Raw genomic sequence first — 21,676 nt, 5'->3', positions numbered from 1 at the left:
AGTCAATTGTTGAAACTTTTTCAAAACTACTTTTATCCTCAAGGAGTCACTAAGACAGGTAACAATAAACTTTTGAAGATGAGATGTTAAGTCGTCAGTCAAGTCTTATATCATCATATTGTAATTGATTTTTGATACATGTAACACATACAAACCATGTAAATTTATCAATTATATTTATGATGGTTATGTTTGCTTTGATCTCTATTATTCAATTGTTATGATACTATACATGAAGTCGCCTGCCCTCGGACGTTTCCGCCCTCTCATCGGTTCGGCGGTGTGGCAAATTGGTATCAGAGCATTGTTTATAGTGAACTAAGTATATCAAACCACATAAGATATACAACTATAAACACAATGGGGGCTAAAACACTCTAACCAAGGAGTATAATTTTAAAATATAATAATATTTTTTTAAAAGTATACATACATGCATACATACCAGAAATAATATCATAGTAAGAACCATATAAAAGTATTTAGATAAATTGGACACTGCGACTAAGCCTGGATAGTTATGTAATCATATATGGGTTAAATATAGCCTGATCAACTATATTTATTCAATATATGACCAACATGTGTTTAGGAATGGTCATGGTGAACAACGAGTCTAAAACTTACCAACACCCAATACAAGGAAACTCTCGAACCAAACATGAAGTTTAAAATACTATAGGAGTTTTTTAGGATACTATGAAACTATACAATTAGGCTCCTTATGTGTCTTTCATACTGTTGTTCTTATATAGTTGACATAAATAGGCCTGTATTTAAGATGTTCTAATTTGATAACATCTTTAAACCTTATGGCAGAAAAATGCCACCAAAGAAGTCAAACAGGAACAAAAACAACACCCCAACAACTATACCACCACCACCATCACCACAGATGGGCACTTCCATTTTGCAAGCTGTTGTGACAGCTGTTGTGGCAGCTACTATGGCGCAAATCAACACGAATAGTGCCAGTAGGACGGGAGGTGGTACAAGTAATACTAACTAGGGAAATAGCCAAGGGAACCCAAAGAAATGCTCCTACAAAGACTTCACAAATTGTAAACCAAAATCTTTCGATGGCACCAGAGGTATCATTGCTCTGACATGCTGGTTCGAAAAGATAGAATCAGTGTTCAAAATTTGTGCATGTCTAGAAGGCAGCAAAGTCAAATTTGTAGCTTGCATTTTTGCTGATAGATCCCTCTCCTAGTGGAACAGTTATGTTAAATCGTTAAATCTCCCAGTGGCCAACGTATTAAGCTGGGAAGACTTGAAAAATCTGATGTTAGCAGAATACTACCCGATGGGTGAGGTACAAAAGCTAGAGCAAGAGCTCTGGAACCTTACCATGAAAGACTCTGACATCGCAACCTACACTGCCATATTTAGTGAAATGGTTGTATTATGTCCCGGGATGTTAACCCCGAAAAGTAAGAAGGTGGAACGGTACATCTGGGGACTATCCACCTAGATTCAAGGAAATGTGATTGCTGCGAACCCATCCATCTTTGACAGTGCCAAACGCCTAACACAAACACTTGTGGATCATTGAGTCTGCCAGGGCTTTATAACAGCTACTCCCGAGCAAACAAAAGGAAATGACAATAAGAAGAAGTTTTGGATCAAAAGGAAGAACCAGTCGACACAAGAACTCGCAAAGAAACAACAAATGGTTGCAGTCCACGCTGCTACTGTCCAAACTATATGATGGAACTCTTCCAAAGTATAACAAGTGCAACTTCCATCACACTGGAGTCTGCTGAGAAATGTAATGCAACAATTGCAAAAAGAAGGAGCATACTGCCCGATTCTGTAGGACACCGGCACAATAAAACACCTAAGACACTAATGTCGGAGTGAGACAGGCTTTCTACGGATGTGGTGTAATAGGGAATTTCAAGGGGGGCTACCCAAAAGTGAGCAATGTAGAAGGTGTGGGAAGAGTTTTTAATGATGGGGCATGGGGAGGTCCTGAATGATCCTACCATGGTTACCGGTACATTCATCCTTAATAATTGATATGCATGCATACTTTTCAGTAGTGGTGCGGAGAAAAGTTTCATGACCACAAGTTTAAACAATTACTTAAACAAAATCCCCAATCACTAAAAGACACATTCACCATAGAAATGGAAAACGGAAAGGTAGAGAACACTAACGATATATATAGAGGATGTACCCTCACTCTAAAAAACTATTCCTTCCCAATCGACCTGATGTCAGCCACAATAAAAAGTTTCGATGTCATTATTGGCATGTATTTGTTAAGTCCCTACCATGCTAATATCTTATCTTACGAAAAATCAATTCGCCTTAATGTACCAAATATTGAAACCCTCGTCATTTATGGTGAAAACCCCGACATGAACCTTCAAATCATTTCTTGCGTCAAGGCTCAAAAGTATCTTCGCAAAGAATAATACAGCTTCTTAGTTCACGTGCTGGATAAGAAACAAGAAGTGAAAGACATCAAGGATATTCCCGAAGTCTGTAACTTCCCCCACGTATTTCCTGAAGATCTCCCAGGAGTAGCACCCGAACGACATGTCGAGTTTAGAATCGACTTGATTCCCGGAGCTACCCCCGTAGCCAGATCCCCATATTGTTTATCACCAACAAAAATGCAGGAATTGTCCAACGAACTGAATGAACTATTAAACAAAGGGTTCATCAGACCAAGCTTCTCACCTTGGGGAGTGTAACAGCCCGTCATTTCAAGTCAGTAAAAGTCGAGTCCTATAACCTCTTTGAGAAAGGAATTAGAATATCATCGAAAAATGAAGTATTCAAAAACTCTATTTGGAGTACGCTATGTGGTAGGTATCGTCTTAAGGTTTCCAAACATATAAATAACACAAAAATCTGAGTTATAACGAAGAAGTTATGACCATTCTAAGTTTTCCGACAAAAACCGGCAATACGAAGTTACGTAAAAACGCAAAGTTTCAATAAAACACTTTCTGACCTTAGGTTTCTAAATGAAAGTCATAGATATCGTTAAACTACAAACGTGCATGAAAAGAATGCTCAAATCGGACATCGTATGAAAAAGTTATGAATTTTTAAAGAAATTCCTTAATCACGTCATTTTAATAAATAAATAATAAAAATAATTTCGGAATTTGCCGACGGAATCTAAACGAAAGTTGTAGATCTTAGTCTCACCTTCGCGTGGATATAAAGAACGTCGAAAATGGAGTTCGTACGAGAAAGATATGAATTTTTGAAGTTTATTAAATAAATTATATATAAAAATAAATCAAAAATCCGGTAATATCCGAAGGAGGAGTCAGCGTCCTCATCCGAGTTACGCACCGTGTAACCTCGTACGCCCCGCATACCCGAGGGCCTTGGTCTCGGTCCGTCCATGTCGCCCCTATGCGAGCCTACCCCCCCCCCCCCCCCCCCCCCCGGGTCCCGTCTGAAGCGCAATGCAGCCGAGGATGCGGTCAGCAATGACGTCCCGTACGCCCCGCGTACGTGTGCCTTCCAGCCCCCTATAAAAGGGATGCGAGGGTTCCCCGAAAAAATTGCTCATTCACTCTCCTTTTTCTTGCGTTTTGCCTCGTTTTCCGTGCTCGCACTACCCCGAAGCCCTGGTCATTTTGTGCATGTCCTGAAGGTCGATTTTACTCCCGAGAAATCCCGAGAATCCAGAGGAAAATCCATTTCCCGAGACGAAACTCTGCCCGGTTTTCCATCTTGCTATCTTCAAACTTTCAAGTGAGTTCGTACCCCTTTTAAACACACTTTAAATACATTTTAAATGCTTTTATACTCTTTTAGGGGGGGAATACAAGTAAACATACGATTATTATCGTGTATTTTATAAAGTTTCACTTCACTTGTTTTATCGAATAAATCACTTGGAACTCATTACTAGTTTGGAAAACTCTTGTCATACTTTGCGTGCATTAGACTTATACAAAGTATATAATGATTTCAAAGTACCTTTCGTTGCTAAGTCGTTTTATACATTCTAAAAACTTATGATTTATGCTTTGTCAAACATTGTGAAAATGGATAAACTTTGCATACAAAACTATCACTTTAATGCGGACTTAGTTGAGAATCCATGAGACGTGTATATCTTCAAACGTTACTTTTCTTTATTAGAAAGTAATGCTGTAAGTCCTATCTATAACCAGAGTCTCCCGTTCGGAGAACGTGTCAAATGTGTATAGATCTATACGGGAAGTCATGATCCCGCGCCTTGACTGTTAGCTACAGTCCGTCTTTTGGGGTGACACTTGTCATAGCACTGCGACGCCTGAAGAACGTCGTTATAGGCATATTATGTTTAGTATGGTTATAAAACTCATCGGATATACAATTATTATGGTATTATGCTTTTATAAACGAGTAACTGTTAAAACTATTCTTCATCTAACAAATGCGATCTTCGTATAGCTTTATTATATAAAACTATGACACAACTTTTAAGAATGTCATTTTCTTGCGATTTTCGGTCTTAGAGACTGCCAGTCATGTTAGAAAAATAAGGGTTTTTTCCTGTATACAAACCAAACAACTAATAGGAAGATAAGGGATTTTCCTGGTGCAATTATTTACAGCTTATGACACGAACATTCATATGCATTTCATACTTTTATAAGAAAATAAGGGTTTTTCTTGGAAGACACAACAATTCATATCTCAACCATTAGGGAAAATATGGGATTTTCTGGATCTAATACATTCATTTTCAACACAACAAGTCATAACTCTTCACACTTGAAATACTGAGTTTTCTGGAAAACATACACCCATTTTGAAATGGCATCCAATTTTTCCAAACTACTTATGAACTCACCAACTTAATTGTTGACACTTTTTCTTTGAATTAACTTGTATTATCAGGGAACTGCTAAGCAGGTTTGGGAATCAACTTTTCTTTTGAATGATGTTTATGTATTTATCTTTTGAACGTGTAATGAATACAATTATGTAAACATCTTGGAAACTTTAATATATATGGTGGTGTGTACTTTCCTTTCTATGAACTGTTATGATACTGAATATGACGTCCTCCGCCCTCGAACGTTTCCGCCGTTCTGGTTTGGGGGTGTGACAGGGAGCACCGGTCTTGTTCGTGAAGAAAAAGGATGGATTATTTCGCATGTGCATAAACTACCGGAAACTAAATAAACTCACCATCAAAAACCGATATCCTTTACCTCGAATCGACGATCTGTTTGACCAATTTCAAGGAGCGAGTTACTTTTCAAAAATAGATCTAAGATCCTAGTACCATTAGCTACGAGTCCAGGAGGATGATGTTCCAAAGACTGCATTAAGAACTCGCTACGGTCGCTACGAGTTTGTAGTGATGCCCTTCGGATTGACTAATGAGCCTGCGGTGTTCATGGATCTAATGAACCGTGTATGCCGACCTTACTTAGACAAATTCGTGATAGTATTCATCGATGACATAATAGTCTACTCACAAAGTAAGGAAGAACATAGTCAACACCTACGACAAGTTTTGGAGACCTTAAGGGTGGAAAAATTGTATGTGAAGTTCTCGAAGTGTGAATTTGGGATTCGAAAGGTGGATGTCCTAGGTCACGTGGTCAGTGAGGAAGGAATTCATGTGGATCCCTCAAAAATCAAAGCAATTGAGAATTGGAAAGCACCAAAAAACCCAACAAAATTTCGTCAATTCGTAGGCCTCGCTGGCTACTACAGAAGGTTCATACAAAACTTCTCCAAGATCGTAAAGCCACTCACCACCTTGACTTAGAAGTGTGTAACTTTCAATTTGAAGGAGAAACAAGAAACCGCTTTCAAAACACTAAAGCGAGCCCTATGCAACGTTCCGATCTTGTCTCTCTCAGAATGGACAAAAGATTTGGTAGTTTACTGCGATGCATCCAAGCAAGGGATAGGTTGCGTTCTTATGTAATGAGGAAAGGTCATTTCCTATTCCTTAAGACAATTTAAGAATCACAAGGTCAACTATACTACACACGACCTCGAACTGAGAGCAGTAGTATTTCCCCTGATAATCTGGAGATACTACCTTTATGGTACGAAGTGCACAATCTTCACGTATCATAAGAGCCTCCAGCACATATTCGATCAAAAGGAACCCAACATGAGGCAACAACGATGGGTAGAACTACTAAATGATTATGAATGCGATATTCGCTATCATCCAGGCAAGGCCGGTGTAGTAGCGGATGCCCTTAGTCGAAAAGAGTACTTGAGCCACCGAGTAAAGTCATTAACCATGACCATCTATTCACACCTATCCACACAAGTCAAAGAGGCTCAGCTGGAAGCTTTGAAACCCAAGAATGTGGCAGGTGAAAACTTAAGAAGAATGGATAAAAACATTGAATTCAAGGATGATGAAGCTTGCTAATTCATGGATCGAATCTGGTTATTGAGATTCGACGGATACAAAGACGTTGATATGAATGAAGCCCACAAGAACAGATACTCCGTTCATCCCAGTTCAGACAAGATGTACCTCGACCTCAAGAAACTTTATTGCTAGCCCACAATGACGCAACACTTAAGGCCCAACAATCTCCCCCTTTGTGTCAATTGAGGCAGGAGACCTTCACTGTGGAGTCCGGTTCTGAACTTCAAAGAGTTTCGGAATGACGTTGAGCAATGCCTTGCAAACCTGGATATACCGCAGGATCATATTGGATAAAAAATTGCTACCTATGTGGGCAAGTACCTGACTTGCGCTAAGGTCAAGGTAGAATACCAGAAACTTTATTGTTGTCCCACAATGACGCAACACTTAAGGCCCAACAATCTCCCCCTTTGTGCCAATTGAGGTAGGAGACCTTCACTGTAGAGTCCGGTTCTGAACTTCAAAGAGTTTCGGAATGACGCTGAGCAATGCCTTGCAAACCTAGATATACCGCAGGATCATATTGGATAAAAAATTCTTATCCCCTTTATGATCCCCTTTACATTTATCCACAAACTCCAGGATGTACTGCAGGCACGAAGTGGTGTAAAGTTGATTATTAACGAGATATAAGAAAACTTTGTGAAAATTAGCATCAGTTCGCTCCTTTATTTGAAATGCTAAGCACCAACCATCATTTCGTATCTTCCCTGGAATCATTTTATCAAATCCTTCAGGAGCTTCTTTGTGGAGCACATACGACCTCTTTCGCAAAACAAATGCTATCTCAATGTCCATTTTACCAATCTCTTAAATGTATGAAACTAACATTCGTTTGTGATGAGCAACAACGGATTCGTACTTTTATTCGTCCTTCAGCAGCATGTTGAACAACAGAATCCAATTGTACGGGTTCAAACAAGGTAGATCATCAAGTGTAAATTTGCATACCTGACTCGTAGAATCTTTAGCAACCTTAAAGCGAGCATTCATGAAGCTATCAATTTTGATTGGACCTGAAACCTTCATAACATTTATCTTTTTCGCACTCCAGGTTTCATATTGAGGCTTCATGTGCTTCAAGTAGAATGAGAAGAGCAAATGGTATGCACCGTTGTCTGTCTGAGGAACGTTCGTAACTTCGACAAAGCTACGAAACTTGAAGGCTTTCGGTGTTATTGGTAGAATAAGATGCTAATCCTGTGTGTTCTGCAAGTCAAAGGAAACAGCCGGTTCTAATTAGTATTGGCTTGGAATATCTATAGCCTCGCTCATAATTCACTCCAAAGTCCACAATGGAAATAAAAGCTTTCGGCTTTCCAATGTGACTTGAGCTTCTCATTCAGCCTTCTCTTTCTCTTCTGCCTCTCTTTCTATTCTCATGTTTTCATCAAGAGTTTCATCATGAGCTTTATTCTTAAGTTTTTCAGTTTCGTCTCCTTCCTTTTCTTCTTCGTCATCAACCAGTTTTTCTTTGCCTTTTGAATGCGAAGCTTCATTATCCTTTGGTTCGTTTTTTGATTTTGGCTTTTCTTCATTTCCATTTGATTTTGGATCACCGATTTTCAAAGGTTCCTTCGTCGATTCCTCTCCCCCTTGTTTCAGAGGTACCATCGACTCCGAAACACCCTCCAATCGATTAAACATGGTGAACACCAGCCTGATTTTTTTGGCCAAATGCTTTCGAAAAGTTATTGTGATCAGAGAATCACGAGTCTCAATGATGCCAAATAATAAAGTTCACATCAGCAATACAACTTTTCATTACTGCCCTCTCAGATTTGAGTTCATTGATTTGCGAATTCACAGCAGCAAGCTGAACAGTTAAGACCTTGACTTTTGATGTATTGTTGGCAAGTGCATCCATTATTTTGCTCTCTGTGGCCAAGTCATCTTGAAGATTTTGAATTTTGTCTGAGATAGAGGTGTTGAGCTCTGAACTATCAGATTGGATGCCAGAGCGAACCTTTTCTAGAGCCTCTTTCTCTGTTCCAAGTGAAGTACTCATACTGGTTATTAGTTCATCCAACTTCGTAGTATTTGATTTCAACGAAGTCTGGAAAGTGATCATGAATGATCGAGCATCAGTGATAAGTTTATCGACTTTTTCGGTCGTTTCTTTACAAACAGAAGCTAATGCCTCAATTGGTTGATTATTCTTGTTAAGGTTCGTAGAATGTTCCTTCATCAATGTTTCAAAGAACGCCTTGAGAATTTCTTGTGATTAATCAACACGAGTGGATGTCTTGGTGGATACAATCAAGGAGTCTAACTTTTCAGATAGAGCCTTTAACTGCCCTCAGGTGACTGGAGCTTTGTCATCACTCTCAGTCCTAATGTTGAATGGACTGTAAGTGAAACCTCCAAAATCTTATTCATATTCACCATAAATGGTATCTGAATTGTCCTTGCGTAGAGGCGAGATGGGTGGAGTGGAATGACCTAGAGTGCAACCTGAAGCACCTGCCCCCGCATCAGATGCATTGATAGACATTGGAGGCTCACAAGTGGTAGTAGTTGTGGTGATTATTGAATTTGTAAATAGTGGGGTTGACTGTACGAGAGATTATTTGGTCTGTGAAACCCCCATAGATACCGGTGGGCAATGAGCAATGGTGATGGGAGTAGAGATAGTAGATGTAGGTGATGGAATGGAGAAATCTTGGAACAAATAATCACTGATCGGAACAGAAGTAGGTATTTGAGAAGTTACCTCAGGATTCCTTGTCGCAGGCTCCGTAACCTGTGGTTGAGATGTAGGAGTAGTATCACCATGTTCATAGTGAACATCTTGTTGAATTGGGATCTCTAAAATTGTACTGGAATATGAATCTTCATGGTCGCTAGGCGTTGGAGTTCGTGGCCTGCGAGCCACTTGCTTAACCTTCTTCTTTGGCATTTGGGATGGTGCAGATGGACCAGCTTTCAAACGTCTCTTATTTCTGCCCCTTCTTAGGTTTGTCTGCGTCTTCAAGGACTTTTTGTACATAAAATGTCACTGGGTGAAGACCGGAGACTGGCAGACTACGATAGGTTCACATAACTTCACTCGCTGCCGGTACGTTACGAAGCATCGCCTCAAGGTAATCCAATGAATGAAAATCGTGAAGCATCAGCCACAATGATGTTGGTTATGTGGAAGATCTAGATAGCAGCCATACAAGAATCTCCGAGGATGGGAATGTTAAGCTTCTTAATAGCTCATTGAACCACAATATTCCAGAAACGAGCACAGGAGATCTCACTGTGTCGTGTAGTCGAAAGGGTACTTTGGACCAGTTAATCCCAAAGTGTTGAGCCATAGTCCAGGTTGATGCTGGAAAAGATACCATACAAAATCTTCATGAAAAGCTTGCTGGCACAGTCGGAGCCGGTAACCCTCTCTGAAAAGTCTTGAATATGAGAGTGAACAGTTTATTCCACATCGACGGTAAATTTGGCTTCTTGAACTTGGATACAGCAGTTAAAACTTCCTTGTACCCCATATGGTAAAACATCTCCAAGATGGCAAAGTTGGAGACGATCTCAGGGTCAACCAGGTCACGACCTTGAGGAAGCCCTAGAAGGCTACATAACCACGATTTTGTGTTTTGGGTTTTCTTGTTGAAGATTTTAAAAGTAATCATCTCTTAACCTTTTTGGTAGCTTTCTATAGAGTACGCCTTGGATAGATGAACTAAGGGAACGATCTCCGGTTTTGTTAGAGCGATGACCAGTGGAGAGTAGCGGAGACACTCGACAAGTGGTTGAAGAAAACCGTCATACTTGGCTGGATCAAGGTCCATAATAAGGTTCTAGTTTGCCTTGAGGTTGAGAATAAATGATTGCACCATTTGTTCTGCAACGTAGGGGGTTTCTGATGAAGCTTCCATGGAAGCTTGATGAAGGAGATAATGAATAGTAAAGAGAGAAATAGCCAGGAGTAATTTGAGTTCTTTGAGAGTGATAATGAACAACGAATCATCAAAAACCTTTTATACCATATGCCAGGAGAGAGAAAAGTGACGTTTGGCACTCCTATTCCTTGAAAAAGCACAAACAGGTTGTGTGCGTCAGGCGACATAACTGTCGACGTGATTTCAGGAATAGTTTCAAATTCACGTGCCTAATTTCAAATCTTATCCCTTAGAATCACCCTTTCAGATCCTGACTTGCGCAGCTTTGTACATTCGTAATTGATCACCAATTACAGTACTCTGAACCTAAAAGTAACCATTAGGATAGCAAACTAGATGTTTGAAAATCATAAAGATCTTCATGTAAGAGTGTGCCAAAGATAACTAAATGAAGTAAGTTTTCTTAGGGATTCTAGTGATGTCATTGAGGACATAAAGCAGATGGATCCTGGGCAAAGATCTCTTCCTTCTCAGTCAAGAGAGACTTTAAAGTGCTTGTGTGGTGTCCCGTTGAATTACGATCATCTATTTGTGGAGAAACAATGAAAGGATTCTTTTAATAAGGTGAAAGAGGTGGCTTCATCTTCAACTAAGTCTGAAACTCGACCTAAGTCCGAACATTCGTATGAAGCACTTGTCTGACTAGTGTAGTCTAAAGAACAAGTATGCTTTGGAATTATTTTAAGTGACTTGGATAAGTATAAAAATCTCAAGAAAAAATAAAAACGGGATCTATTGGGAAGAAACATCTTAGGACTAGAACATTACATTTAGATCACACAAAAAGAAAACGAGATTTTAGGGTAACAACCACAAAGGTGGTCATTCGTTAATTTCTTGGTGAATAACCTAGAACATTTAATTCTTCACCGTCAATTCGTAAATATGTGTTGGATTTTGGGTTTCACTCAATTCATGGTAATAACGAATTTAAGATCATAAACACAGAAATTGTGTAACCGTAAACCTTAGTGGTAAATTTTTAGAGTCTCAAGGGTTACATTTATGAATGTGAAAGTGATGGATAAGTAGTAGGAGGTGGTTCCAAAGAAATAGTGTACCTTTATTATGCGATAGTGACTAAGCAGTTAACTCTTAACTCAATATGAGAAGAGTAAAGCTCATGACTTATGTGAATGAACAACCTAATTGGAAAGAACTGATTGGTATTATTGATTCATTAGGGCTTCAACATAGAGTCTTTGAGGCTTCGAACAACATGCATCAACATGCTTCTAGGGACACTTAACTAGTGCATAGATTAGGAAATTTATACCTACTTTATCATTCGTAATTTAGATCACCAAGACATATACCTTCATATCTATTCAGTTATCTAATATTTTTGGTATATTTGAATATTTTTATGAAAATAAATAACTAATGAAAATAAAGAAAATATTTTTGTATTTTTGTTTTTTTGAAAAAGAAATAAAAAAAGAAAGAAATCAAATATTTTTGGATTTTTGTTTTTCTAAAAAAGAAATAAAAACTTAAATAAATAAAATAGAAATAAATAATATGTACAAAGGATACATGTGTTGGGTTTTATACAAACAATCCTATGTGTGCATGCAACCCTAATTGGATCTATGTTTTCAATATTAGACATACAACTTTATGAGCACCAAAAGAAACCTAGCATGCTTCTATAATTTTCGAAATTCACATAAAAGAATATAATACATACCTTTTTTTGTTATGTAGTAATAACAACTTGTTTCTTGAATCTCCTTTAGCTTTTGAAAGCAAGTACCAGAAGTGTAGTACCTCTAATGGCTCACAAACACACTTGAGTGAATGGATAAATATGAGAGAGAGGATGGAGGGTAACAAGATCACAAAATCCGCTCTCACAGGGTTTCTCCAATGGGTAACCGATTTTGAGTGCCTTAGGGTGCTATTTATAGTTAAGGTCAACTAGGGTTTCAAGGTGGAAACCCTAATCCCTTAGCTTAGGGCCTAAGCAAACCCATGTACTCCTTTCCTTAAGCCCTTGGACGAAAACTCCTAGATCCTTCTAGGATTTTCGGCCAAGCCTTAATAAAGGTGATCTAACGGCCCAAAGTCTCAACTATCAAATAATTACAAAACGGCCCCTGCACTATTAATTAATTCCTTTAATCCCAAAATTAACTCCTAATTAATTTCTAATTAAATATTAATTAATAATATGATTCAAAATTAATATATTATTCATATAATATATTAATAAATCATATTTATACCCTAATTTATTGTTCTTAACAATAAATCAACCTCTCTCCACAACAGTCATCCTGGCTAGTCACTTGTGTGAAGGCAACCCAAAAGGACCATGCTACAACCGGGTCAAGTACATACCAAATGTAGTTATGGACTTAGACACTAATCCAACAGTCTCCTACTTGGATAAGTTTAATAACTATAAATAAAAGTACGAAGTGATGATCTGATTTGCAATCGTAGCTTTCATAAGCCGCTGTCAAACTCTGATCTTATCAGTGACCTGTCCTCTAGATAAGGGATCGTATAGCCCTCCATTATAAATATCTTGCAGACAATTACATGGAACATAGTCATACTTATTGTCCAACAATTTGTTTCTCGATCTCAAATTTGTCTGACATAGAACTTAAATTGAACACGTCAATTTAGTCCTTACCGGACCCGCCAAAGAAGCCAAACCAAATCATCGAGGGGCCTAGATATCGCTTTTACCCTCTTAAGATAAAAGGAACAAATAAAATTTGACTTGTGTTGATTTACCATCCACTCATCAAATCATGCACAACAATGCGTTTTATAACATCAAGTTATTGATGCGTTTACACATCATCAATGCACAACCAACTTGCAAACAATAAACAATATATCTAGGTTTCAAGACTATTTGCTATGTCTAACACACTTTAGACATTCTACAAACCAATTCATGATAGTATTCATTTATACCTACTTCCAAAGTATAAGCGATTGTGGACTGTTCAAATAATCTTATTATTCAGGAAGTCAAAACATGCAAAATGAAACAATTGGTAAATAATTAACATAAGTTAGTAACTTTACTCATAAATAATACTCATTTATTTAATTATCAAATGTCAATTACAATTTAACTATTACACGTTTCGAAACTGTCTAATTTAAACTAATATCATCTTTCAGCCCAATGCTCCTAGCATGCTGCAAGTGGTAACCCTACTCAGTCCCTTCGTAAGGGGATTTGTTGGGTTATCCTCTAACTATACCCTCTTCACTACGAGTAGTCCCTCCTCCACTCGATGTCTAATAAAATGATATTTTCTGTCGATATGTTGGGATCTACCATGATCCCTCAGTTCCATGGTTAAGGCAACCGCTCCTTCATTATCGTTGAATATCTCCATAGGCTCCTTTATGGGTGGAACAAGTCCAAGGTCTCTGATGAAGTTCTTCAACCATATTGCCTCTTTTGACACTTCGCTCTCCGCTATGTACTCTGATTCGCACGTTGAATCAACTACGGTCTCCTGCTTGGAACTTTGCCAAGTTACTGCTCCTCCATTCAGGGTAGAGACGCAGCTCAAATGAGAAGGGTAGTTGTCTCGGTCGGTCTGAAAACTGGGGTCACTGATATGTGCATATTTAGTTTGTATTAAGTACAGATTTTGATTCATTTATTAGCTAAATTATCGCATATTATGGACAAAAGGTACTTAAAAGTGTTAAATTATGTTTTTCAGTCCGAAAATGAAGCTCGGAAGCAAAAGGAAGCAGGAGAAGCGGTTAGAAGCTCGAGAATGGAATAAAGAAGAAAAACACTAAAAATGGCACCTACTCGGGGAGTCAGATAGGCTACTTGGCGAGTCCCATCGAAGAATCGGGAAGATAATGACTCGGGATTCCAGAGAGTTATCGCAATACGGGGAATGTGAGAGGGACTCGACGAGTCACCACTTGACTTGACGAGTCGATTCGTTTATTTAAAGATAATTCCACAAATCGATTGAGGGGAGTTCTGGGACGATTCAAAAGTACTTTGCTACGACTGAGAAGCCAGAAAAACCCTAGAAGACGACGAAGGAAGCTAGAATTCAATTCCGGAGAGTAATTAAGGCAAAATTTCATCATTCCACTTATTCTTTTGTTTTATCATTATGACTAAGCAACTTGACTTTGTTTGTTTGCTGTTATTTATTTTAATTATGAACTAAAACGTTTAGACTTCTGTTTGGGGATACAAAGTTGACAATATGGTTTGATTGATTGGTAGGATTAATTCCAAGTTGGTGAATTTTTGTTATTTTAGCTTGCTAAAGAACCTTGTGTGTGAATAATAATTAATTTTCTGTTAATAGGAAGATAATTGATTAGCATGAACATCTATTGATTATTGACCTCATATGATATGTGACCACTATACTATATGTCTAGGATTAATGAATATGAAACTAGAATTAATAAGAAAATTGAGTAAATTCATGTGCAAGCTTGTAAGATGACCATCAAACAAGAAGTTAATTAAAATAATAAATTAGTTAACTATTGCAAGTCTAACTTAATCCGAATAATTAATCTAGTGAATATAATTAAATTAGACAATTGGCCACTGTTTAAGTTAGTTTATTTGCTAAGGATTAGGGTAGTGAACACAAATCTAATCACTTGAATCGGTAACCAACGAAAGAATTAATCCATTGCACTATTACCTTGAAATCAACCATAGAGTTAACCAAGTTGAACTAAACAGAAGTTCCTTTCCAATTATTGAATCTAGTTAAGTCGTTATTTTCTAGTCTCAAATTAGTAATAGTTAGTAAGTTTCTAGTCTTGTAAAACTAGAGAAAAACCCCTACTTCTTAATTAACTTAGATAGAATTAGTTTTTAATTTAATTTGCCGTTCCCTGTGTTCGATACCCTGCTTATTTAGCTATACCACAATTGATAGGTTCACTGCCTTTTGTGTGTTATTTGATAATTAAAAATAGGTTTAAAACTAAGTGAGTTTCACACACATCAAGTTTTTGGTGCCGTTGCTGGGGAACGGTTCAAAAATTAGCATTAAAAATCTAATTCAATCGATCCTTTGTGTGAGATTTATCTTACACAAAGTTAATTTCTGTTTAAGTTTTTAGGTAAAAAAAAAAAAAAAAACCCTGATTTTACCTTGGACTCGCCGAGTGCATTCGACCAGACTCGGCGAGTACGACGTTAAATCAACTTTAATTTTATTATATTTTTTTTGTTCTTTTTACACGTTTTCTGTTTTGATTGCAGTTGTTTCATGACCCGAGGATCTGATACACCTCTGGTTCCCCCTCTTGAAGATCCGGAAACCGCACTAAGAAGGAGCAAAGGCAAAACCGTTAGAGAATCCGCTTCTTCAAAGAACTCACCACTCAAAAACCTCAAATCCGTTTTCAGCAAGAAAAGGAGCAGTAAATCAGGAGCCCCCAGTGCCTCGTTGACAATCGAAGACCCGATTCAAAAAGACACCGAGTACGAGACCGAGGAAGAATACGAACCCACATACGATCACACATCCGAATTTGAAGACGATTTAGCCACCGCTATGGCTAATATTGACGAAATCCCCATGGGGGAATGGAAGAAGAGGATGCGTGATGACACCGGCCCGGGACTTGTGGAACCCGCAATTCCCGCAACCGCTACTTTCGAGCTAAAGGGCCATATTCTCGCTCAACTCAAGGAGATTCCTTTTTACGGGAGAGATCATGAAGACGCCTATAAGCACTTGGATGAAGTAAATGATGTGGCTGATTACTTCAATGTACCAAATGTGCCTCGCGAGATCCAGCTTCTTCGCATGCTTCCTGTCACATTTAAAGGAGCTGCAAAAGATTGGTTAAATTCACTTCCTCCCGGATCGGTCACCACATGGGCCAAGATGAAAGAAGAGTTTATAGACCATTTCTGCCCACCTTCCAAGATAGCCAAGCTAAAGAAAGCCATTGCCAACTTCGATCAACAACTCGGAGAATCTCTTTATGAAGCTTGGGAAAGGTATAAGAGCCTACTTAGAAATTTCCCACACCATGTCCTGAATAGCCAACAAGAGGTCTCCATTTTTATGATGGAGTTAATGTCACCACAAGGCAACTGCTCGATTCACAAGGCCCGCTCACCAGAAACCCACCTCTGGAAATCAAGGAATTAATTGAAGAATTCTCTAAGCATTCTAGAGAATACCACAATCCGAGGAATGAAGTAAGTCGTGGAGCAGTGAACTCAGTGAATGATAGCATGGCGGCGGTAATAGCTAAGCTCGATAGCCTAGATCGAAGAATGACAAAAATGGATCAAACAATCCACGCTATTACGGTAGGATGCGAAAATTGTGGAGGCTCCCACCTCACCAAGGATTGTGATCGAGACGAAAATGGAAATAAAAAGGCTCAAGTATTTTACTCTAGTGGCGATAGATACGACGAAGATTGGAGGAAACCGAAGAAGGAATGGCTCCCATAAGAAGAATATAAAAAGGCTAAGGAGGAGAAATACAAGCAGAAGGAGAGGGGATTCTATCAAAAGGAAGAGCCGGTGATGGAAAAGAAGGCCAATTTAGAAGATATGCTCACAAGATTCATAACCGCATCCGAGAAAAGACACAATGATCACGATGTAGCAATGCAAGAAACCAGAAATATGTTGAGGAATCAGCAAGCATCCATTCTCAACATTGAGAAACAGCTGGGACAGCTTGCACATCAAGTGAATGAAAGAAGACCGGGCCAACTTCCGAGCAACACCGAACCCAATCCAAGAATGGAGAATGTAAGTGTAATAACCTCCAACAGTGAAGGAACATTTACAGAAGCACTGAGAAGTTCCAAGAAGAAGGAAGAAAAGGTAGAAGAATCGGACCCAGCAAAACCCGACTCGACTCGCCGAGTCACTCCATTGGACTTGACGAGTCCATGCGCGAATGATAAATCTGTCAGTTCTTTGAAGCCTTATACTCCTCCGCTGCCATACCCAATCAAAGCCATGCCTGCAGAAAAAGTAGAAGCATACAGGACCTTCATGAAACATGTTAACGCTTTACAAGTTAATGTGCCATTTGTGGAAACAATACTCCAAACACCTAAATACTTCAACTTGCTTAAGGGCCTTTTTGCTGCTAGGAAAGATTTGGCTGAAGTCGCGGAAGTATTGATGAGTGAGCTACATGAAAAGAAGGGTGATCTAGGAAATATTGTGATTCCATGCCAATTTGGTAATGAAGTTTTCACCCGAGCATTAGCTGATTCAGGGGCAAGCATCAATATGATGCCTTTTTCATTCTTTAAGAAGTTGAATTTACCAGAACCAAGGCCGGTGAATATGAAGATCCATTTGGCGGACAAGACAATAATTCATCCACAAGGCGTTTGTGAGGATCTCCTTATAAAAATTGACAAGTTTATTTTCCCAGTAGACTTCGTGGTAGTTGATATGGAAGAAGACCCTGAAATTCCAATTATTTTGGGGAGATCCTTCTTGAACACCGCGTGTGCTTTAATTGATATATGTGAGTCTACATTGACATTAAGGGTGGGTGATGAGGCTGTGATGTTTAAAGCTATTCCAGAAATCAAGCAAGAAGAGGAAAAGAATGAAGAAGTCTCAATGATCCAATTGGATGATGAGATATTAGAAAAAGAGCTTGCACGTTTGCTAAAAGAAGATCCAAGCAAGTTTTCGATACACTCTGAAGAAGATGGAGATGTTAACAAGGACTTGGAGGAGTTAGAAAAGCTACTAGAAAGAGCCCACTCAGAAAACACCCAAGAATTTATGGAACCCGTTCAGACTCGCCGAGTCACTTTAATGGATTCGACGAGTCCAGTCGGCTTGGGCAAAGACTTGGAAGATTTAGATCGGTTTGTTACTAGTTCTTCACATACCTTGGATTTTGATAATATACATGATTCTTTAGAAGAAAAAATAGCAGAAGGAGAAAAGGGAAGGAAAGTTCAATACGCCGATGTAGCATGTCTTGATATGGTTCATTTTGAAGATGGGTTGAGCACTAGAAAGGATGAAGAGACAAAGGAAAGGAGGGAGGAAGCTGATCAGCCATTCACTACTAAACCTAAAGCACGAACCATCATGAAATGTGAAGTAATTAAATTTAAAGAGAAGGAGGTTCAAGAGAAGGTGAAAAAGAATGGGGTAAAGAAGAAAAAGAGGAAAAGGGAAGCCCAAGCAGCTGAGGATGAGGTTGTGAAAAGGAAAAGAGATGCATTGAAAAGGGCTTACAAGAAAAAGATTCACGCTTACAAGACCAAGTACAAATCACAAAAAGTTAGGCGTGCGTTCCTGATGCTCGGAGATGACGAAACGCAGATGGGAAGGAGTCTAGCTAATGACTCCTTAAAAAGAAGCGTTTGACGGGAGGCAACCCGTTATATAGAGTTTGCTTTCTTTTACTTTTTACTTTTTTTCTTTAATTTTTCCTTCGTTTTTAGAATTTTAATCTTCCAAATCACCGGACATGTCTGCTTGAGAGTGTGTGCATAGGTTAAGTGTGGGGTGAAATGATTTTTAATAAATAACAAAATTTTGAAAATTATGAATTTTTTTAAGAGACTCGCCGAGTCTGACCACGACTCAACGAGTCCATATGGATTTCAGAAAAAGTTTGACTTCGCGACCAGACTCGCCGAGTCTGACCACGACTCGACGAGTCGGTATTATTTACAGAAAAAAATAATAATTTCGAAATTACTTTTACAACCGGTAACTAGGGTTTTAACCCTAAGAATCAGTTTTTCACATACACACTCGTCGGGTGCCTTCCTCTAAACTTTCTCTCAAGCATTCATCTTTGTTCTTCAAGTTTTCTTCAAATTTCTCAAGTTCAATCTCAAAAGGTAACAAATTTCTTCTTGTTTTCTGTTAAGAACGTGATTATAAGGCCATCTATGGTAGCAATTGCAAGAAAAACCTGTTTTTGAAAAGTAGTAAATTTCTAGGGTTTCGATTTTTCATGAATTATGTTGTTTTGACTGCTTATTCTGGCCTTAATATCTTAATAGTAAGTGCTTAGACAAAACCCTTGACGAAATTTCCAGGTTTCATGGTCTAGTTTTCATCAAACCGCCGACTGACTCGTGCAGTTTGCGCGACTCGCCGAGTCGAGCCTGGACTCGACGAGTCGAGTCGAGAAATATATGGGAGATATTTTTTTTAATTGTATTCTGGGTTTTCTGGGTTTTGTGTATTTGTTTTGCAGAAATCATGTTCAGAAGGGGGCAAAGTTCCAGGGGCAACCAATGGGATTTTCCATGGCTAAACTTCCCACAAATCGAGTCCGCTTCGACATTGCGGAAATGGAAGAAGAAGCTGGCTGATATCAAGAAGAAAGAGGTCTATGTGCCCAACCGGATAGATTGGGAGTGGCTGCAGAATGTTTGCTATGAGGAGGAGTTAGCTCCTTATCTTTTGAAGGAGTTTCACCATGAAGGCGAAACAATGGTTTGTTACGGGCAGAGCCGGGTCTTCCGTATTCAAGAGCCGGTTTATTTGGAGCTTTGTTTGGAGTTTTTCTCCACGGTATCTTTCACCGGGGGAGTGGATGATTATCACCCGACCAGCTTCAGTTTTTGTCTTGGGGGAGAGTTTCATCAATGCTCAATGGTGGATCTTGCCTGTCGATTAGGGGTTTATGATCAGCCCTTAGTCTCAACACACATCTTTCGGGCCTTTTTGGCACAAACCCATATGGTGTTTCCCGAAGGAGTTACGAGTACGGGCTGGTGGAATACTATTGGTAACAAAGTCTATATTCCAATGTCGGCACAGGAAGGGAGCATTCGATCCCTAACACACCACCTCATACACCGCCTCATTTCATCCACCATCAATCAACGAAAGGATGATGACAAGGTTTCCAACCTCGACATCTTCTATTTATGGAGCATCATTACACTCGGTGTTTTTTGCAACATTCCTTGGTGTCTAGCTTCATATCTCTCGAAGGGTGCGGTCAAGGATCGCAAAACTTCCCGAATTAATGGTGGGATGTTTGTCACCCGGTTGACTAACTCATTCGGGTTGATGAACCGCGGTGCGTGGAACTTCATGACGTTGATCCCTACACCTCCGTTCAATCCAATTCTTTTCCGGAGAGCGAGGATTATTGAAGATTATGGTGGTGGCCATTATGCCATCCCGAATGATGACCCCATTGTTGGTCCCGAAGCACCGGGAAGGAGGGTTAGATCAAGACGGGAACGGGATGTGGAGGACGAGCCGCCGGTGATTCCGGTTGAGAATGACGAAGTACCAATGGATTGGTACAATGTGTAGATGAGGCGACTACACGATCAAATGGCACGGGGTTTGAATTTTAGCAACCAATCTCACATCCGATTATTCGACCACTTCAACATCCCACATATTGATGGTGGCAATTATCCATTTATTCCGTCATGGGATGAGGTGATTAGTGCGAGAAGAAGTGGTGCGGGAGGAAGTGGAGCAGCCACGGATGATGATGAGGAAGAAGATTGATTTATTTGTGTTTTAATTAAACAATTTTTATTTTCCGTTTTTATTTTTTTTTATTTGGTGTGTATGAATTGTTAAGACTTTATTTTGTTTAATGATTGTGTGCATTAGTCATTTTTCAGGATTGGATTAGGACTGCTTGCTTAGGAAGGGTTTAAAGTCATAGCGAACGGGTGTTATAATGAGTGAAAGAGAGTCAAGGAAGCGAAACGTTAACGTCAAAGTGTCAAGTCAGGTCCCTAGGGATATGAGCAACTGAGTCTAAAAGTGAGGAAGAGTTAGAAGAGTTCTTAGAGGCTGACACAGTTACGAAATGCCAATTTTTTCGTCCAGTGGCCTACTTGTCGAGTGCACTTAACTGACTCGACGAGTCGCCTTGTATTTCCACACATTCTGAGATGGCCGCGCTGGTACTCGACGAGTCCTCCATATGACTCGATGAGTCAATCATTTTTACCAAAGGACTGCTGATTTGATGCTGCTAAGTGTACCACTTGATCACTTATTCTTCCATATCAATTCCTGAAGACTTTGCACTGTTTTACCTGCATATTTGGAGCTGCCACATGAGATTTTGATGCCCAAGTCATGGATGCGTTGTTTCCATGTCTAAAGTCAATTGAAGTTGGAGCTAAAATGAAAGTGATCAACATATCCACTGCTATCCTAGGGGAGTTTGTTCCAATTCCCTCTTTAGTTTCTTTTTATGTTTTTATTATGCATAGTATGCAATGAAAGAATTGCATCAAATAAGTGTGGGGTAGGGGGTTGGTTACATAATAGACAATTTAGATTCTTAATTTAGGTTAATTTTAAAAATTTTGCATACCAATAGTATTACTTAGGACTTATTTAGAAAATTTTGGTAAAACAAAATTAGGATTCCATGTTAGAATTATATTTGATGATTACATGAAAACCCAAATGTTT

Source organism: Lactuca saligna, chromosome 5 (assembly GCF_052625555.1).
Source record: "Lactuca saligna cultivar CGN05327 chromosome 5, ASM5262555v1, whole genome shotgun sequence".
NCBI classification, from domain to species: Eukaryota; Viridiplantae; Streptophyta; class Magnoliopsida; order Asterales; family Asteraceae; genus Lactuca; species Lactuca saligna.
Note: the sequence above shows the minus strand (reverse complement) of the source record.